Raw genomic sequence first — 18,044 nt, 5'->3', positions numbered from 1 at the left:
GCCAAAGCTTGCTTGAATCTAAAAGAAATTACTTATCGAGATTCGAAAGATAAAAAGTCTTCAGTTACGTATCGCATAGCACCACTATTTATAATATCACCGTTAACAATTTACGATTTAAAATAAATTCGAATTTAAAATGAACATCAAGTACTTCAGTAATATAAAAATTAAAAACTCGGGAGTATTAAAACTTTAAATATGGTAGAATTTTTAATTACTAAAGCAAGGTATGGCAACACTGTTACCCCAATTCTTTGTTTACTACGCTATTGGAACGAAACAAAACAAGTTTGAAATCGAATCGAAATTGGTCAGTTATTTTTGTACAGTGCATCGGTAAACAGTGTTTTCGTTAAAAATTCCGAAGCATTTGGATTTGTTACTCGTCGGTTAAAGTTTATTATAAACAAAAGGTTGTTATTAAAAATAATATTTTTTAATTCTTACTAGTTTTCTTTGTCCAAAATAGTGAAAACATAACGCGACGTTGCCGCTCTTCTTACATAGTTTCGTTTGATTTTAAATTAGTTTTAATTACGTTCTTATCATGTTCTGATTTATTCAGTCGATTGTGTGGTTACTTTCAACAGGAATAAGTAATAAATTATGTTCCAGTGTCTTGAAATGTGTGATTGTGAACGATACTACTTTTCTGACGCAATAACGGCTTGGCAACCTCGCACGGAATCGGACTGAATTGAACCTTCCTAATGTATTAAGACTCCGCTGAAACAGATCAAATATCTCACATATACCAACATTTTATGAGGTAAGTTGCATATTTATTACTAAAATACGTGTTGATTTATACAGAAATAATAATTGTTCCGTATAAGCAATTTGAGTTTCCCGCCATATGACGTAATTCGTCGAATATTCTGGCGGCCATCTTTGTCCTTTTCGGAATCTACCATCAGTCATCTGTCATACGCGCGAAGTAGTTTTTTTTTCTGGAGTGTTGAAACAAAAATTTACTTAACAAGTGTGTTTTCGGCGCCAAAAACGACGTAAGCTTACGGGTGAGTGCTAAATTGCTTGTACGCGCAACTTTCGCCAAGTTTTAGTGAAGTTTTTGTGTGAAAACCGTTCCTTTGTTAACTTGCTTAACGTAACCAGTTTTGGGTCAACCAGTGTCTTCTTTTGTTGAAATACCGTATATATTTGCATAATCACGTTGCCTTGTATGTGAGTGAAATCGCAGTACAAAACAAGCAGATAAAAAAACGAAATTCTGTATTTTTAGACACTAGTATTACTGTATATGAGTTATCTAGAATATCTAAACGCCCGTAGTATGAAAGCCCTTTTAAAAGAACCTTTAATACTATAGTACTATTTCTAAAGTCTAGAATGTTCTGTACTGTTCTTGTATCACTATAACTTGTCTCAACAGGTTTATGACACATAGCAGCTGTTGCTTTATTTTTAACTATTATTAGAACCTTTTGAAGGGATTGAATATTAAGATTCTTCTATGTGTGATATGGGTTTTCTTGATTCATCGTCATTAATCAGTCTATGGCCTATATGTGTGGAATATTTTCCACCATACTATCTAGAGGCTAGGTTAGGTATTTCATTCGATTGGTCCGAGGTTCAAATCCCAGACATGTATATTTTGTATCTCAAAGTTATCTTTGTATATATATTTCTTATGTGCGTGTGTATGTCACTGAACTCCTCTAAACAACTGGACTGATTTTGATGAAATTTGTTGTGTGTGTTCAAGGGGACTTGAGAATGGTTTAGATTCACAATTTAGTCTGTGGGAATAGGTTTTTTTAATTAAGTAGTAAGTAAGTAAGTTGTAAGTAGTTGTTGCTTTTGGAATGTTTCACATTGAATTCGACAGAATTCGCTACCATTGCAGTTTGAAGTATTCTATCTATTTTTCAAACCCGTAAGTTATAAGGGTTGCTCACCCTTAACATTTTTTTTTATTTATATGGCAACACAACGTTTGCCGGGTCAGCTAGTATGTATATAAGAAATTTATTATAACTTGCTATAATGACGAAGGAAAATGTGTGGAAGCATTCTCAAGGGTCGCCAACTTCCCTCAGGAAGGTTATTGATTCCTAATGTGCACACAAGTGTCACAAGTATATGCCTAGGATTTGAACCTGGGACCATTAAAGAGAAGTTAATTTTGTACTATCAAAAAGTTCTTCTTCTACTAGTGATAGTAATAGAGATTTATGTCATTTTTGGATGCGTTTTATTCCATTTTACAATGCTTCATAATTGTGGTGTAATTGACAGCCCAAAATTGAAATTTAACAATTTCCTTATGATATTGCGCAATCAGAATATCAGTTGCGATTGTAAATTATATTTTGAGCATGGATTTCCCAATACATAATTTTCCTTAACATTTTTAAAGGATAAAATTTAATTATAATCTGGCTATAATTAAATTTAATTAATTCCTACCTAGAATAAACATTCCTACCTATAATATGAACTATAATTGGATCGTAATTTTTATTAACTACTAGATAGGTATAGTCCTTGCCGATCTGCTAGCCTGCTCTGAAGTTGTTGCGAGCAGGTGTAGTCATACAATTTACTATGGCGACGCGATTTATTTCGATATTCAGAGCGGACTAGCAGTTTTACGCGGACTATAACTATAACTTATTTCAAAACTTTTATGAACTGACAGACATGACTTAAAATGTTTCTCATAAAATGTAAATAGGCTTTAAAAACAGTGCTAAGGGCTGTAGAGCCCTTTGTGGTTGTCTCCGTGGGCACCGATACATCTATTTCTGTTATAACAGTATAGAAATGCTGTTCTGGTTTGATGTGTGGCAGGATACACTATACAAAGTGTTCCTTAGTCCTCAGCATCTGTGTCATCAAGTAGGACTGCTATCCGGGGTTGATTAAAGATGTCCATGAACAGCAGAGGCCACTTAAAACCAGGGGAACTGCACCCTAGATGTAATTAGTACATCTACAATATAAAATAGGGTCTACTCTCAGAATGAGAAGGAATAGGCCATACTTCACCGCGCTGGCCAAGTGTGTAATAATAATAATAATAATAAATGTTTATTTCATAAAGCATTACAAAGGTATATTTGGATGTTCTCGAGGTAATCTTTATATAATAGTAATTTATTTTACAAAATTAAGTATCGTCAGCTGCCTAAACTGGGTTAAAAAAACCTGTAATATAGGCAACTGAACTCTCCCTAAAGTGTGTCCGAGTTACTATATAATCTGATTTATTGGAATTTATATAAACTTATACATAGCAATATTACTTCTGATTCTGTGTATAGGTAGACTTCACGTTTGAGATATTTTTTTGTATAAATCTCTCAGGTACGCAGGTTTCCTCACGATATTTTTCTTCACCGTTTTAAGCAAGTGATAATTAATTTCTAATATGCATATAACTTCAAAATCAATCAGAGGTGCCTAGGATTTGAACCTAAGACACCTTATTCGAGAGGCAGAGCTTCTAAACCATTGGGCTATCACTTTTCAAATAATCTCTAAGAAATAATTTTTGAAAATACATGCCCTAACGTACTTCAAGACGATAACTAGTGTAAATGATAATGTAGATAAAAAATCAATAACTCCGCCAATACCACATGTTACCTATATTATATGGGTTGTTTCTATGTTCTGATAAGAAATAGGACCATTGATAAGAATTAACACATTTATATGTTCTATACCTTTGGTATTATAAATGTAGATTTACATTACACACCGTTATTTGCCCTTTAAATAGAGTGTAGGTGGTAGAACCCTTTGTGGTTTGACTCCGATGGCACCACCGTCACACCTACTTCTGTTATAACAGCAGTGTAGCGCTGCTGTGTTCTAGTTTGAAGTGTGGTAAGGGAGACATAATTTTCCGAGCCATTCCGGCATAGTCCTCTGGGGTATTGGAGCAACTGTGGCCGACCTCAGGTAGGAATCTAATCTTATGTGGTGTTGTATACAGATGTCTATAGGTGGCAGTAGCCACTTACCATCAAATGGATTGCATGCTCATTTTCTTCTTGTATATTATAAAAAAAATACATGATTGACGAGTAGGAATAAAACACGCTTTCTACACTCAACCCCACACTAGGATTCCCTGTGACGTCGGTGCCATGGACACACACAAAGACGAACACAACACCCAGACCCGGAACAGATATCCAAATTCATCCAGTTAGTTGGCCGGGAATCGAACCCGGTACCCTTTGCGCATCAGACTGTATAAGAACCGCTCTGCTACACGCGTCGTAGTTTCGTTACCATTGTTTAAACGTAGACAAAATCGCGCTACTTAACTAGTGTAATAATCATAGTAAAGTTTCTGATATGCGAACGTATCAATGTAAATAATTGAGGTCATCTCCCACTGAGCGACGATATGTTACACATGTTTGCACATGTGTTTGGCGAATTGCGCATTTAGATAAAAGTATTGCCGAAATACAACGCATATTAAAATTTTATATCTTACTAGCTGACCCGGCAAACGTTGTGTTGCCATATGAATAAAAAAAATGTTATGGGTGAAAAACCCTTATCACTTACGGGTTTGGAAATAGAATATTTTAAACTGCAATGGTAGCGAAGTCTGTCGAAGCGAAGTTGGCCGCCCATCGCCAAGAGTGCGAGCTCAAACCTTCCAGCGACCCCGGGAAGGATGGCACCATGTGTTGTCGCATCCCGTCGTAAACACCAGATGGTGTGGGAGGAGCGATAACTCCTCCTCCAGGGTAGAGCCCGAACGGGGCATCGCGCTTGGAGGACTCCGGTTGTATTCCGTCGGACAGCCCGGAGTTCTCCAACAACCGTTGAGCACGGCAACCGGGGGGTTTTAGTGCAGTAAAATCACACATAATCCGGTGTCGCTAGGTGATCATGCACGGGGAGCGGCCGTGCTCCGAAAGTCTCATTTCGGAGCTTGTATATGTACAAGATGTTAGAAATCTTCGATAGCGTGATTCAGGCACGTGTAGCGCCATTTCTCGACAAGTATCGGGAAGTCGCATCAGACCGTAATCAACCCCAGATTCACTTTATTTACAAAACCACTATAGCGCTTTGACAAATTGTCGTATACTGCTGTGTCCCACTATGCGTAGTCTATCTTTTTATTCCGAAGTATAGATTAAGCTCTTATCATACGCGACGACCTAATTTACAACTACGCAATACTTACCGTATATACCGAATATAAATATCCGTATTATACTTCGTAGTACAACAGTAGTGTGGCGCTGCTGTGTTCTTGTTTGAAGTGTGGTAAGGGAGACATACCTTTCCGAGGCGTTCCAGCTTAGTCCTGGGTAGCGGCGCATCTATGGCCGACCTTAGGCAGGAATCTGAGCCTATCTGGGGTTGATTACAGGTGTCCATGGGCGGCAGTAGCCACTTACCACCAGGTGGACCTGCTTCCTATACTATATATGAAAAATAAATAAAGAAAAATGATAAAAAAGCGCTGCAGTAAGGGTGTGATAGGGGAGACACTTACGAGGGTGCGTTTTTAAGTCCGCGGAATGGCAGGGTTGGAGGGGGGATAGCGGGCTCGTTAAGGGCGGTACGTGTTAAGTGACTCATAAATAGTATAAATATAAAGTTTTATCACAATTGCATCATTAGTTTTAAAACTATCGACAATTAAACAACTCAATCCGGAAGAAAATTGGAAGTATGGAGAAAATCGAGCATCACGCCGTTATAAAGTTCCTTACCAAGCAAGGAAAGTCTGTGCAAATCATAATGGAAGAGATGTCATCGGTTTACGGGGACTCTTGCCCTGGAAAAACGATGGTTTACAAGTGGAACAACCTTTTTAAGCAAGGCAGGGATTCACTTGAAGACGACCCACGACCAGGACGGTCTGTTGAGGTGACCATTCCGGAAACGATAGTGGAAGTCGAAAAATTAGTACTGGAAGATGCTCGGCTAAAGAAGAAACAGCTTGCAGAAATGGTTGGAGTATCGGATACAACCATTTTTAAAATTCTGCATGACCATCTTGGCATGACTAAGGTCAGCGCGCGGTGGGTGCCGAGAATGCTCACGCCGCCTCAGAAACAACAGCGCGTTGAATGTTCCCGTGCGTTTTTGAACCTCTGTGGAGAAGATAAGGATATTGTACTGAATCGAATTGTTACTGGAGATGAAACTTGGGTTCACCATTATGAACCTGAGTCTAAACAAGATTCCATGCAGTGGCATAAAAAGGGTACAGCACCTCCTAAAAAGTTTAAGGTGTCACAATCGGCCGGCAAACTCATGGCGACAGTCTTTTGGGATGCAGAAGGAATTTTGTTAATAGATTACAAAGATAAAGGTGTCTCTATAACCGGAGAATATTACGCAACAATCTTGGAGCGGTTAAAAGAAGCCATCAAAGAAAAAAGACGAGGAAAATTATCCAGAGGTGTCCTGCTGTTGCACGACAATGCGCCCGTACACAAGAGCCGTATTGCACTGGCTGCCCTGCATAAGGTGGGCTTTGATATTTTAAATCACCCACCCTATAGTCCAGACCTGGCTCCCAGCGATTATTATCTCTTTCCAAAAATGAAAAAAGAGCTTCGTGGAAAGAAATTTTCTACAGACGAAGAAGTAAAGGACGCAATTTCCTCGTATTTTTCCGACAAGGACAAAACATTTTTTTATGAGGGTTTAAATAAGTTAATACAAAGATCTGAAAAATGCATTCGTCTTGCAGGAGAATATGTAGAAAAAGAAAAATAATTTTGATATTTTATTTTCGCTCCTTGTCCCTCATTCCGCGAACTTAAAAACGTACCCTCGTATATGTGTTCTTTTGTCCTAAAGGGTTTGCAGTGGATGGAACTTTTAGATAGCCCTGAAAGTGGTAGAGCCTTCACGGTTCGACTTGACACCAGCGCTACAACTATTTCTGTTATAACAGCAGAGTCCGCTACACATAGGAAAGAGGAAGCCTGTAGGTGCACTTTGTTTTTTATAAAACAGGAGTAGCAGACGAGCATGCAGTCCACCTGACGGTAAGTGGCTGCTGCCGCCCATGGACATCTATAATCAACCCCAGATAGGATAAGATTCCTACCTGTCGTCGGTCACAGACGCCGCTACTGACGACCAAGCTGGAACACCTCGGAAAAGTATGTCTCCCTTACCACACTTTAAACCAGAACACGGCGGCGCTTAACACTGCTGTTATAACAGAAATAGGAATGACGGTGGTGCCGTCGGAGTCGAAGCACAAAGGGTTCTCCTTTAAAGCACACGTGTACACGCAGGTAACGATGTGTGGAAAATAAAGCAAATATTCATACAGTAGTCTCAATGTGTGTTTGTTGTACGAATACACACGTATGTTCAAGGTTGAGCGATAAAACTTGTTCCATTTTTTTGTCATTAAGGGGCCTTAGTTGGCCTTAGGGTAGGGTTTGATAAAAAGATGACAAGAAAAACGTTTATTAGAGTATGCAAATGATGTATGTTTATATAATAAGTTTTCAGGGCATTTTTCGGTTCAATAAAATTAAAATTGTAGTAGTTTATTATCTATCAGTATATTACTAATCATTTAAAGCACATCCCAAAAGACCTTCTTAAATAATTGTCCACCACCACACCATAATAAACCATCAAATTTTCATTATTTGTTATCATAGAAACCATAGAAGTCAATGCATTGTAAAAATTTTATCTATTACGATACAAGAGATACGAGTCCTATGACAGACCGATAGATAGCGGGGGCTTAGTAATAGGGTTCCGTTTTTACCACGCTTTTATTAGCTTGGGTTGTATGTTTGTATGTATGTATGTATCTATGTAACGGAATCTTTGAACTCGATTTTTACCCACTTTGAACGGTCCGATTAATTGAAAATTTTGAACAATTATCAAGAACCGATGACAATACACGATTTTAATAATTTTATCCCAATTTCCTCATCACAATCGTCAGGAATCAGGATTAACAATTTTCCTTGTGCGATTTTAGCGTGGTTTTTAGTTTTTAAACTATGTATAATTTTACTTTTTACCCTTTGGTTACGGAACGCTATAAAAATGTTTCTGTTAAGTCCTAAACCACTAGACCAGCGTTTCCCAGCCTTTCTCAGTCCACGGACCTGTAGGAAATCAAGCACAGTTTTCACGGACCCCCTTTATAAAATAAACAGCGAAAAAAACGCAATCCCAAATATCATTTTTTTACAGGAGAGCCAAAACAAAATTTGAAAAACCAATTTATGTATTTTTTCTTTTTTTATAGATTAATAATAGCGTTATACATCACATCACCAGCGTGATGCATCTTTTTTAATTTTTTAAAATACCGTGTGCTTAGATCACATTTTTCTATTTTTTTTTTTTTTATAATATAAGAGTAGCAGACGAGCATGCAGTCCACCTGATGGTAAGTGGCTACTGCCGCCCATGGACATCTGTAATCAACCCCAGATTGATTGGATTAGGTATTCCTACCTGAGGTCGGCCACAGATGCGCCGCTACCCCTGAGGACTAAGCTGGAACGCCTCGGAAAAGTCTGTCTCCCTTACCACACCCTTCAAACCGGAACACAGCAGCGCCTAACACTGCTGTTATTAGGTAGAAATAGGTGTGGCGGTGGTGCCGCCGGAGTCGAATCACAAAGGGTTCTGCCACCTTCAAAATTCTAATAAAACTGGTTTGCTGATTTTTCGTTTTGCGGCCCTTTTTGCATTTAATGAGCGATTTATGTATGGTCCAGAGATGACACCGCGGACCCCCGTACATATACTCGCGGACTCCCAGGGGTCCGCGGACCACAGGTTGGGAAACGCGGCACAAGACTATCACTGTTTTTTGCCATAAACTGGTTGTTTTTGTAATATAGCACGTACACCAAAGATAAAAGCTTATCTCAATGATGTATAATATAGGAAGTTGACCAACGAGTTCAGATTGATGGGTTGCCGTTAAAAATAACCATGATGTTATTCCATTTGGCACGCGGTGAAATATAATAGGTGTCGAAATAACCCTTGCGAAGTGGTTTCTGGTTATCACGCTTAGGAAAACGTGAGGGAACTTACGATTGAATTTATATAAGATTTTTTAGGGTTTCGTACGCAAGGGTTGAAAGGGAACTGTGTAACTAAGTTACCGCTGTCTGCCCTTCTGACACAGGGCTCTGTCTCTTGAACCCATAGATAAATATAGATATCTCACCGCCTTGTAATTGAAGGAAGCCATTAGCTGAAGATTCTGTCAGCCCTTTAATGGCTGTCATGGTGTAAATCACGTTGAACAATGCCGACATGGCGTTCCAGCTTAGCCCTCAGGGGTAGCGGCGCATGAGTGCCCGAGTCCATGGGCGGTAGTAGCCACTTACATCAGGTTGACTGCATGCTCGTCTGCTACTCCTATATTATAAAAAAAAAACTATTTATTAAAATATTTGGGAAACAAACAATTCATACTATTGTAAATGTTAATGATTATAGAAGAATACATATTTTAAAATCCCTTTTCAGTGTTTTAACAGTAACTAACTATACATAATTTCATACGCTCATTAGCCGTCGATTCCTTAAAGTTTACTCTCGCAGTCAATGCCATGGACACATGCCATTATTTTTTGTCTTGCCTTATTACAATGGTCAAGGTGGTGCGTGGAGTAATGTCTTTTAATAGATTTACACTTTTCCAACTCGTATGAATTACTGTAGGTCGACTCGAAATGTAATGAAAATAATGATCTAGTCCAGTGATCGCTAACCTGCGGCTCGCGAGCCACATTCGGCTCGTTAGTTCCATACGCAAATATGATTTTGTTTTATATTAGTTGTGCCCCGCGGTTTCACCCGCATTAAAAGGAAATCTAACAATATCATAAACCAAAAAAAAATTGTCAAGACTATTCTAAATATAAGTATCCTGAGTTACTCCTTATTACATCAGCTACCTGCCAATAAAGTCCCGTCAAAATCGGTCCAGCCATTTCAGAGATGAGCCAGAACAAACAGACAGACAGACACAAAAATTGTAAAAAATGTTATTTTTGTGTATGTACCGTATGTATATTCATATGCATGTAGTAAGAAGCGGTTATTTCAATATTAAAAACAGACACTCCAATTTTATTTATATGTATAGATGTAAAAAAAATCTACGGGTTATACTCCGAGAGTGCCGGCAGAAGTTAAAACTTTCAATATCTAACTTGAATATAAAAATATAATAAGTAAAAAAAAAAATAAACTGACACCCATTGACATATTATTTTTTCTATACTGACACCGGATGACATCTGACTTTTGCAGTTTGCTTTGCCGTCTTACGAATTTTCGATCAGGACACGTGATCTTGACGCGAGTCTAATGTTTTTTTTTTCACATCACAAAAAGTGCTGACGCCTCTAAAAAGTTTTCACTTCAAAAAATCGTGCCTTGCAAACTTACAAAGCCATGGCTTTGTTGAACATTGCATTTTTTTGCCATAGATAATTATAGATATCTCACCGCCTTGTAATTTAAGGAATCCATTAAATGGCTTAAACGGTTGACAGTTGTGTCAGCCATTTAATGGCTGTCGTGGTGTAATTTACGCGGAACAATGCCGACATGTACAGGTAAGGTGTGCAAAAACACGAAATCGAAGAAAAAGTGCGGAGAAATATCGTTTCATTCGTAAATAATTTAAAAAATATATAATTATATATATAATTTAAATATATAATTTAATATTTTTCAAACACGAAAATAGATGACAGTGACAATTTCAATTGTCAAAACTGGTTACATTTTCTTGTTAGGAGTGAGTAATCTTTACTAATAGACTACAGGCCCATGTTGAAAAAATTATGGGTCATTTGAACCACCAGGTGACCTATCTAGAACGATATAAGAGCATAAAATAATAAGATTGAGCACTATGCCGTCACTTATAAGCTGTCCAACTGAGTGCAGATGAGAATTCGAAAGTACAGGTCGAGTGTGTACATTTTGGTCACATATTTTTGTACGGCATTCTTACCACCGATAGATCCATTAAAAATAATAAGAAATCGCACAGTGCCGTACAAAAATGGTGCGCCACAAAGTCGGAATTCTTTTTTATTTTCCGACAATGACCGCGGTAAATTTGGTCATTTGATTTTGTACGGCATCTGTGTCATACTATTTCAATGCTGCTTTTAATCCATTATTCCGCAACGCCGTACAAAAATCACGCGACAAGGGGAAATAATCGAGAGTTGCAATCCCCTCTTTTTCCGTAGTCCAGGGGGTGATTTGACACAACATGAAATAAATTTATTTTGAAAGTATTTTATGCATAAATAATATTTTTTCATGTGCCGTACATTTTCGTTGGTTCAAAGGGGAAAAAAACTAAAAAAAAAAAAAATCCATATAACGAAATGTAAGGTGATTTTATTTTTTATATTCTGATAATAAAAATGTGAGGGTAGTTTGTTAACTTAATAAATAATTAATTAAATTCAGAAATAATGACGGGATACCCAAAACAAATGCCAGGTTGTAAAGTACTAAGGTAACAATACAAAAATGTACGGCATCATTTTTTCCTAATTTATCTATGTTAATATTATTTAAAACAAGGAATAAAATGTAGAAAACTATTATATTTCATTAGTCTATGATATTTAAACTTTTACAATAATTTGCAAAATTTAAGTTTTTACATTTCTCTATATTTTTTTTTAGAACGGTTTCTTTTGAACGGCAATACTATATTACAATTGTATTTTACAATATCATCTTAAAAAAAAAGTTCCCGTACAGGTTCAAATGACTTTACAGCTCTATAAATCTAGGATACGATGAAATTAAGATGATTATTGATATACATTCAAAGGAACAATCATTTTTTGACGGCCTTACTTTTAATAGTACTTTTGAGTGCTAGATAATGTTTTGGAACCGAAGCCGTACTTTTTCAAATCACCCCCTGGACTACGGAAAAAGAGGGGATTGCAACTCTCGATTTTTTCCCCTTGTCGCGTGATTTTTGTACGGCGTTGCGGAATAATGGATTAAAAGCAGCATTGAAATAGTATGACACAGATGCCGTACAAAATCAAATGACCAAATTTACCGCGGTCATTGTCGGAAAATAAAAAAGAATTCCGACTTTGTGGCGCACCATTTTTGTACGGCACTGTGCGATTTCTTATTATTTTTAATGGATCTATCGGTGGTAAGAATGCCGTACAAAAATATGTGACCAAAATGTACACACTCGACCTGTACTTTCGAATTCTCATCTGCACTCAGTTGGACAGCTTATAAGTGACGGCATAGTGCTCAATCTTATTATTTTATGCTCTTATATCGTTCTAGATAGGTCACCTGGTGGTTCAAATGACCCATATTTTTTTCAACATGGGCCTGTAGTCTATAATCTATCATGTTTGCTCAATTGTTTGTTATTGAAGTACAAGTTAGTGTTGCAAGTAAATGTTAAATTGTTTTAATTTTTGGTTTAATAATAACAAACGATGAACGAGGTCCAAAAGAACCTATAGCATCGATACAAAGAAAAGTAGAGAGACAATTAACAGACGATGTCTACGTGACTAACGTCGGGTAGTCGACTGTGGAGCCCTTTTTGGGTTAACTCGTGCCACTGAGCGCGCGACTTAAGAACATCGGTGCGTATAGCTACTGATGTGTTTTTTTCGGTGGTTTTGTTTTGTGGGTCTATGAGGGTACTTTAATTGTTGATTGCAATGTTTTTTGTACTTTGTATATTAATTATCATATTTTTTACTTACGAAGTTTGGCAACATGTCGTCACTCATAATTGTACTGCCACTTAGCATGTAGATATTATTCAATAATGTATGTAATATAAGAAAAAGTGAACAGTATGTTAGGGACCATTATCAAATAAATAAAGGGGGTCAAAAATGGACCGAATAGCTTCGAGAAAAGAATGTTACGGTCGTGCCGCTTTTTTTGGCTTTGGCTCGACTTGGCGGAGGCACTGCCGTGCCTCCAGATACTTTGTGTATGGATACGTTTTTAGAAATCTATACCCAAAGGGTACGGAACCCTATTACTAAGCTTCCGCTGTCTGTCCGTCTGAACTTGAACCCTAATAAATGTGAACACTTGAAATTGTAGATATGCCCCTATAACTACAAATAATAACTATAAGAAAAAAAAAAGCTTGAAAATACCGATTTCTTGTAGGCGAAACCCATGTCCCCATACGCTTATATGAAATCGCATATTATTATGCGTTTTTCGCTTTATCTATTGAACAGTAATAGGTGGATGGTTCACATTTTCACAATGCATATGGTCACATTGTCTTATGGACATCTAACCATTCCATATAGAGCAGGTTCTACCTGAAGCCGATCACAGCGTCACTCCTGAGGACTAAAGTCACCTCATATGTAAGTCAGTCCACACCCTGCCATTCACACAGAACTGCTTCACGCTAGAAATAGATGTGGCGGTGGTACTAGTCGAATATATAGAACTACTAGCTGGCCCGGCAAACGTTGTGTTGCCGTATAAATAAAAAAAATGTTAAGGGTGAAAAACCCTTATCACTTAGGGGTATGAAAAATACATAGTAGCCGATTCTCAGACCTACTGAATATGCATATAAAATTTGGTGAAAATCGGTAAAGCCGTTTCGGAGGAGTACAGTAACTAACATTGTGACACGAGAATTTTATATATAAGATTTAAGCTTTATGATAATTGATTAACCGGACATCGAATCCTGAACGCGTGCGCGACAACACGGTTCTACGCAATCAATATGTATGAGGTAATTAGATGTTGTTGAGGTCGCGTGATGCGTGTCGAGGTGACCCTCTCTCACACACACAAGGTCGGGTGTGTAATCTCGTTGTCTTACTATTTGTTTTATTGTTGGTACAGTAGCACTAAAGGTGGTAGAGCCCTTTGCGGTTCGACTCCGGCGGCACCGCCACACCTATTTCTGTTATAACAGCAGTGTTAAGCGCTGGGTTCTGGTTTGAAGTGTGGTAAGGGAGACATACTTTTTCGACATTCAAGAAGTGCTCTGTAAAGAACCTATTTTGAATTTAAAAAAATGATTTGATTTGATTCGAGGCGTTCCAGCTTATTTTTGAGGGGCAGCAGCGCATTCACTGACCTCTCTGATAGGAATCTTGAAGGTGGTAGAACCCTTTGTGGTTTGACTCCAACGTGTGCAGTAAAGTGGTGCAATAACAACAGGAAATCGAAGAAAAAGTGCGAAAAAATGTCGTTTCATTCGTAAAGGCTCTAAAAACTATATATTTTTTAATATTTTCCATACACGAAAATCAGCTATTTGTGACAGTGACAATTTCAATTGTCAAAACTGGTAACATTTTCTTGTTAGGAGTGAGTAATCTACTAATCTATGACTACTCCTTTAATAAAAAAAGACAAAAATACGTCCTCAAAAGGTATGTAAAGTATAATAATAAGCTATACTTGGTTAACGGTGGACCACGGCCCGAGATAAGCTTAGCTAAAAGTTAGCGTACAACCGATGACATCACCATACGTTAAAAACATTATTATGTCGGCCAAGGTGACGACACACGGTTATTTTTAACTGCCCACTTTTAATTGGCCGTTGCTAGAACTTTCGATGGTGTTACGGCGAAACGTAAGCTCGCGGTTCGATCCCCGGTGAAGCATTAATGATAAATTTATATTTGTTTGTCTTTGTTTATATTTGAATTGATTTTTTATTAGAAGTTTCTTAAAGCAGTGATTGTCTAGTGGTTTGAAACTTGGTCTTACAATTTAGCTGTCCCAGGTTCAAATCCCAGTTAAACCAAGCGACAAACATCGAATCAGGCAACGTATGATTCGATGTTTTTCCGTATAAAAAATATAATAACTTGCTTGTGTAGTTTCCCGATAAAAATAAAAAACGCTTTCTACACTCACAGCCCCACACTAGGAATCGTGAGCGCTATGGACACACACACAGAGATAATATACAAAAGCACCTAGACCCAGAAACCTAAATTCATGACTTATACATCTGTCTGGCCGGGGATCGAACCCGGGACCCGCGGTGACCGATCCGTCACGCGGGTCGTCAAATGTTAAGTTTCGTTGTTCCGGCGTTGTACTTTTAGTCTGAGACTACATGACACAATCTAGATAAATTACTCTCACACACACAAGCATACAGCGACAGATTGACCAGAAATAACGCCCAATTTAAATTGGAACGCGTCGTTCACTTTAAATGACTTGATTGTTTCATTTAAATGAGTCCCATATGGTTAACCTATTTATTTAAATGTGATATGACGTCCCCACACCGATGTCGTTCATGCTACAAGAAGAAGAATTCGTTTTTATAACATAGGAGTAGCAGACGAGCGTGCAGTCCACCTGATGGTAAGTGGCTACTGCCCGTAGACATCTGTAATCAATCTCAGATATGATTAGATTGCGACCTAAGGCGACCACAGCGTTGCTACCCCAGAACACTAAGCTCGAACGCCTCGAAGTATGTCTCCATTACCATACCCTTCAAACCGGAACACAGCAGCGCTCAACAGTGCTATCATGAAGTAGAAATAGGTGTGGCGGTGGTGCCGCCGGAGTCAAACCACAAGGTAGCGGCGCATCTTTGGCCGACCTCCGGTAGGAATATATAATCCTACTTGGGGTTGATTGCAGATGTCCATGGGTGGCAGTAGTCACTTACCATCAGCATACCAGAGCAACAGACGGCATGCTCGTCTGCTGCTCCTATATTATATAAAAAGAAAAGAAATAAGTGCGGCGGTGGTGCCGCCGGAGTCGAACCACAGTGGCTTCTTTCATTGTTTAGTTAATATTGAATACATGAATCGCCCATTGGAAACGTTGGTTATGCAATAGAACTGTCTTATCAAACTGGTGATAATTAATATTTCAGACACAGTCACGAATGCGACGTACAGTCAGCTCCAAAAGTAGATTAACAGATTAAATACCTATTACCTATACATATGATATCATATTGGTGAGGTTAGCCATTTTGCAAATACGGCATTTTAAAGATGGTAGAACCCTGTTAAGCGCTGTTGTGTTCTTTTTTGAAGGGTGTGGTAAGGGAGACATACTTTTCCGAGACGTTCCAGCTTAGTCCTCAGGGGTAGCGGTGCATGTGTCGCTGACCTCAGGTAGGAATATCTAATCCTATCTAGAGTTGATTACAGATGTCCATGGGCGGCACTTACCATCAGGTGGACTGCATGCTCGTCTGTTACTCTTATATTATAAAAAAAATCTAATTATGATGCTAGGGGTGTTTAGCTGTAGTGTATAGCTATTTTTGATACCTTAATCTTTTCATCTAATACTGGAGCTGACTGTACATGTAAGTTTTACGATTATGTTACTACTTGTACTTTGTACCGTATTTAGTACGCTACCTTAGTAACACAGTTATGAACATCGGATTTTGTATTAAATATACTAGAAAAGGTGAGAGTCCAACTCGTACACTGAGGGTTCCGTACCACCAAATCTTTATTTTTTGTATTTGTTATCATAGCAGCTATAGAAGTAAATGCGCTGAAAAATGTCGGTTTCTTGCATGGCGAACCCTAGTTATTTTCAAGATTTTTTACTATTGTTTGTTATAGCGGCCACCGTTATACATACACTGTAATTAATTTCAAGTGTCTATCTATTACGGTTCAAGAGATAGAGCCCTGTGACGGACGGACAGACATCAGAGTCTTAATAAATATTATTAGAAGGTGGTAGAACTCTTTGTGGTTCGACTCCGGCGGCATCACCGCAACACCTATTTCTGCCTAATAACAGCAGTGTTAGGCGCTGCTGTGTTCCGTTTTGAAGGGTGTGGTAAGGGAGACATACTTTCCTGAGACGTTCCAGCTTAGTCCTCAGGGGTAGCGGCGCATCTGTGAATATCCAATCCTATCTGGGGTTGATTACAGGCGGCAGTAGCCACTTACCATCAGGTGGACTGCATGCTCGTCTGCTACTCCTATATTATAATTATTATATAAAACTATTAAAAAAAATACGTTTCCGTTTTTACCCTTTGGGTACAGAACCCTAAATAATATACGCGTAAAGAATTTCTTAACAGCTTTTATTTCGCGATTACGTAAAATGTGTTTAAACAGTTTCTACACTTGTTTTTACACTCTTACCGCTATATAAGTTTCTATTTGATTTTCTCACGTCAATTAGCATCTGATAATACCTACAGTATTTGTATCTTATACAGTTTTTGTAGTTGTCATCTCATTACTGTCCCACTGCTGGGCACGGGTCTCCTCTCAGAATGAGAAGCATTAGGCCATAGTCCACGAATAGGGCTACGGTAACCCCTGCCTGTCATAAGAGGCGACTAAAAGGGGGCATCTGGGGTCGCGGGTGGTGAGAGTGGGAGCTTGAACCGCCCGGCCAACGGCCCCGGGAAGGACGGCGGTATGTGTGGTCGCATACCGTCGACGGACCAGACAGTGCGTCGAGCGTCAAGCTCACCTGGGCGGAGCTCGATGGGACAACGCGCTAAGAGGACTCCGGTTGCGTTCCTTTGGAGATATCGGAATCCTCTACGCAGCGCCGAGCACGGCCACCGGGGGGTTTTAGTGCGGTAAGAGTCCCACATAACCCTGTGTCGCTCCCACGGTATCTTTTGAAGGTTTCCCCCTCGTGAAAATAAAAAGCCATAGTCCACGGCGCTGGATAAGTGCGTATTGGTGCGTACCTTTGAGGACGTTTTTCTCAGGTTTCTTTACGATGTTTTCCTTCACCGTTATAGCAAGTGATAATTATGATATTCCATGATTGTTTATATTTGTTTAAAATGTTAATTTTCGTTAAGTTAATTAATTTCATTTTCGTTATTTTTACTACTGTATTAAGAATCCTGTAATGTTAGAATTAGTTTGATATGTAAAGAGGTAAAGTTTGTAACTTTGATTGTTTGTTTGTACGGGCTATTCTTCGGAAATAATGAACCGATCATGAAATTTTTTTCACAATCAGAAAGCTACACTATTCAGGAGTGATGTAAGCTATATTTAATTATGGTT

The 18,044-nt window shown here is 38.4% G+C and overlaps 1 protein-coding gene across 4 annotated transcripts in view; it reads left to right on the top strand.

Moving 5' to 3' along the window:
• Window positions 1-255: 255 nt before the first annotated feature.
• Window positions 256-18,044, top strand: part of CycG (cyclin G) — a 47,852-nt gene continuing 30,063 nt past the window's right edge. For 2 of the 4 annotated variants that reach the window (XM_073090776.1, XM_073090777.1), the window contains exons 1-2: window positions 257-416; window positions 619-772. The gene's annotated coding sequence lies outside the window, so the exon portion shown is untranslated. Of the gene's footprint in view, window positions 417-593; window positions 773-850; window positions 1,023-18,044 lie in introns of those variants that run through there. The other 2 variants (XM_073090778.1, XM_073090779.1) reach the window with 2 other exon arrangements.

The sequence above is a fragment of the Epargyreus clarus genome, unplaced genomic scaffold (genome assembly GCF_041222505.1).
Source record: "Epargyreus clarus isolate Ecla_fem2 unplaced genomic scaffold, WU_Ecla_fem_2.2 ptg000033l, whole genome shotgun sequence".
Lineage (NCBI taxonomy): Eukaryota > Metazoa > Arthropoda > Insecta > Lepidoptera > Hesperiidae > Epargyreus > Epargyreus clarus.
The sequence above is the reverse complement of the archived record's forward strand: the minus strand, read 5'-3'. Positions and strand labels throughout refer to the sequence as shown.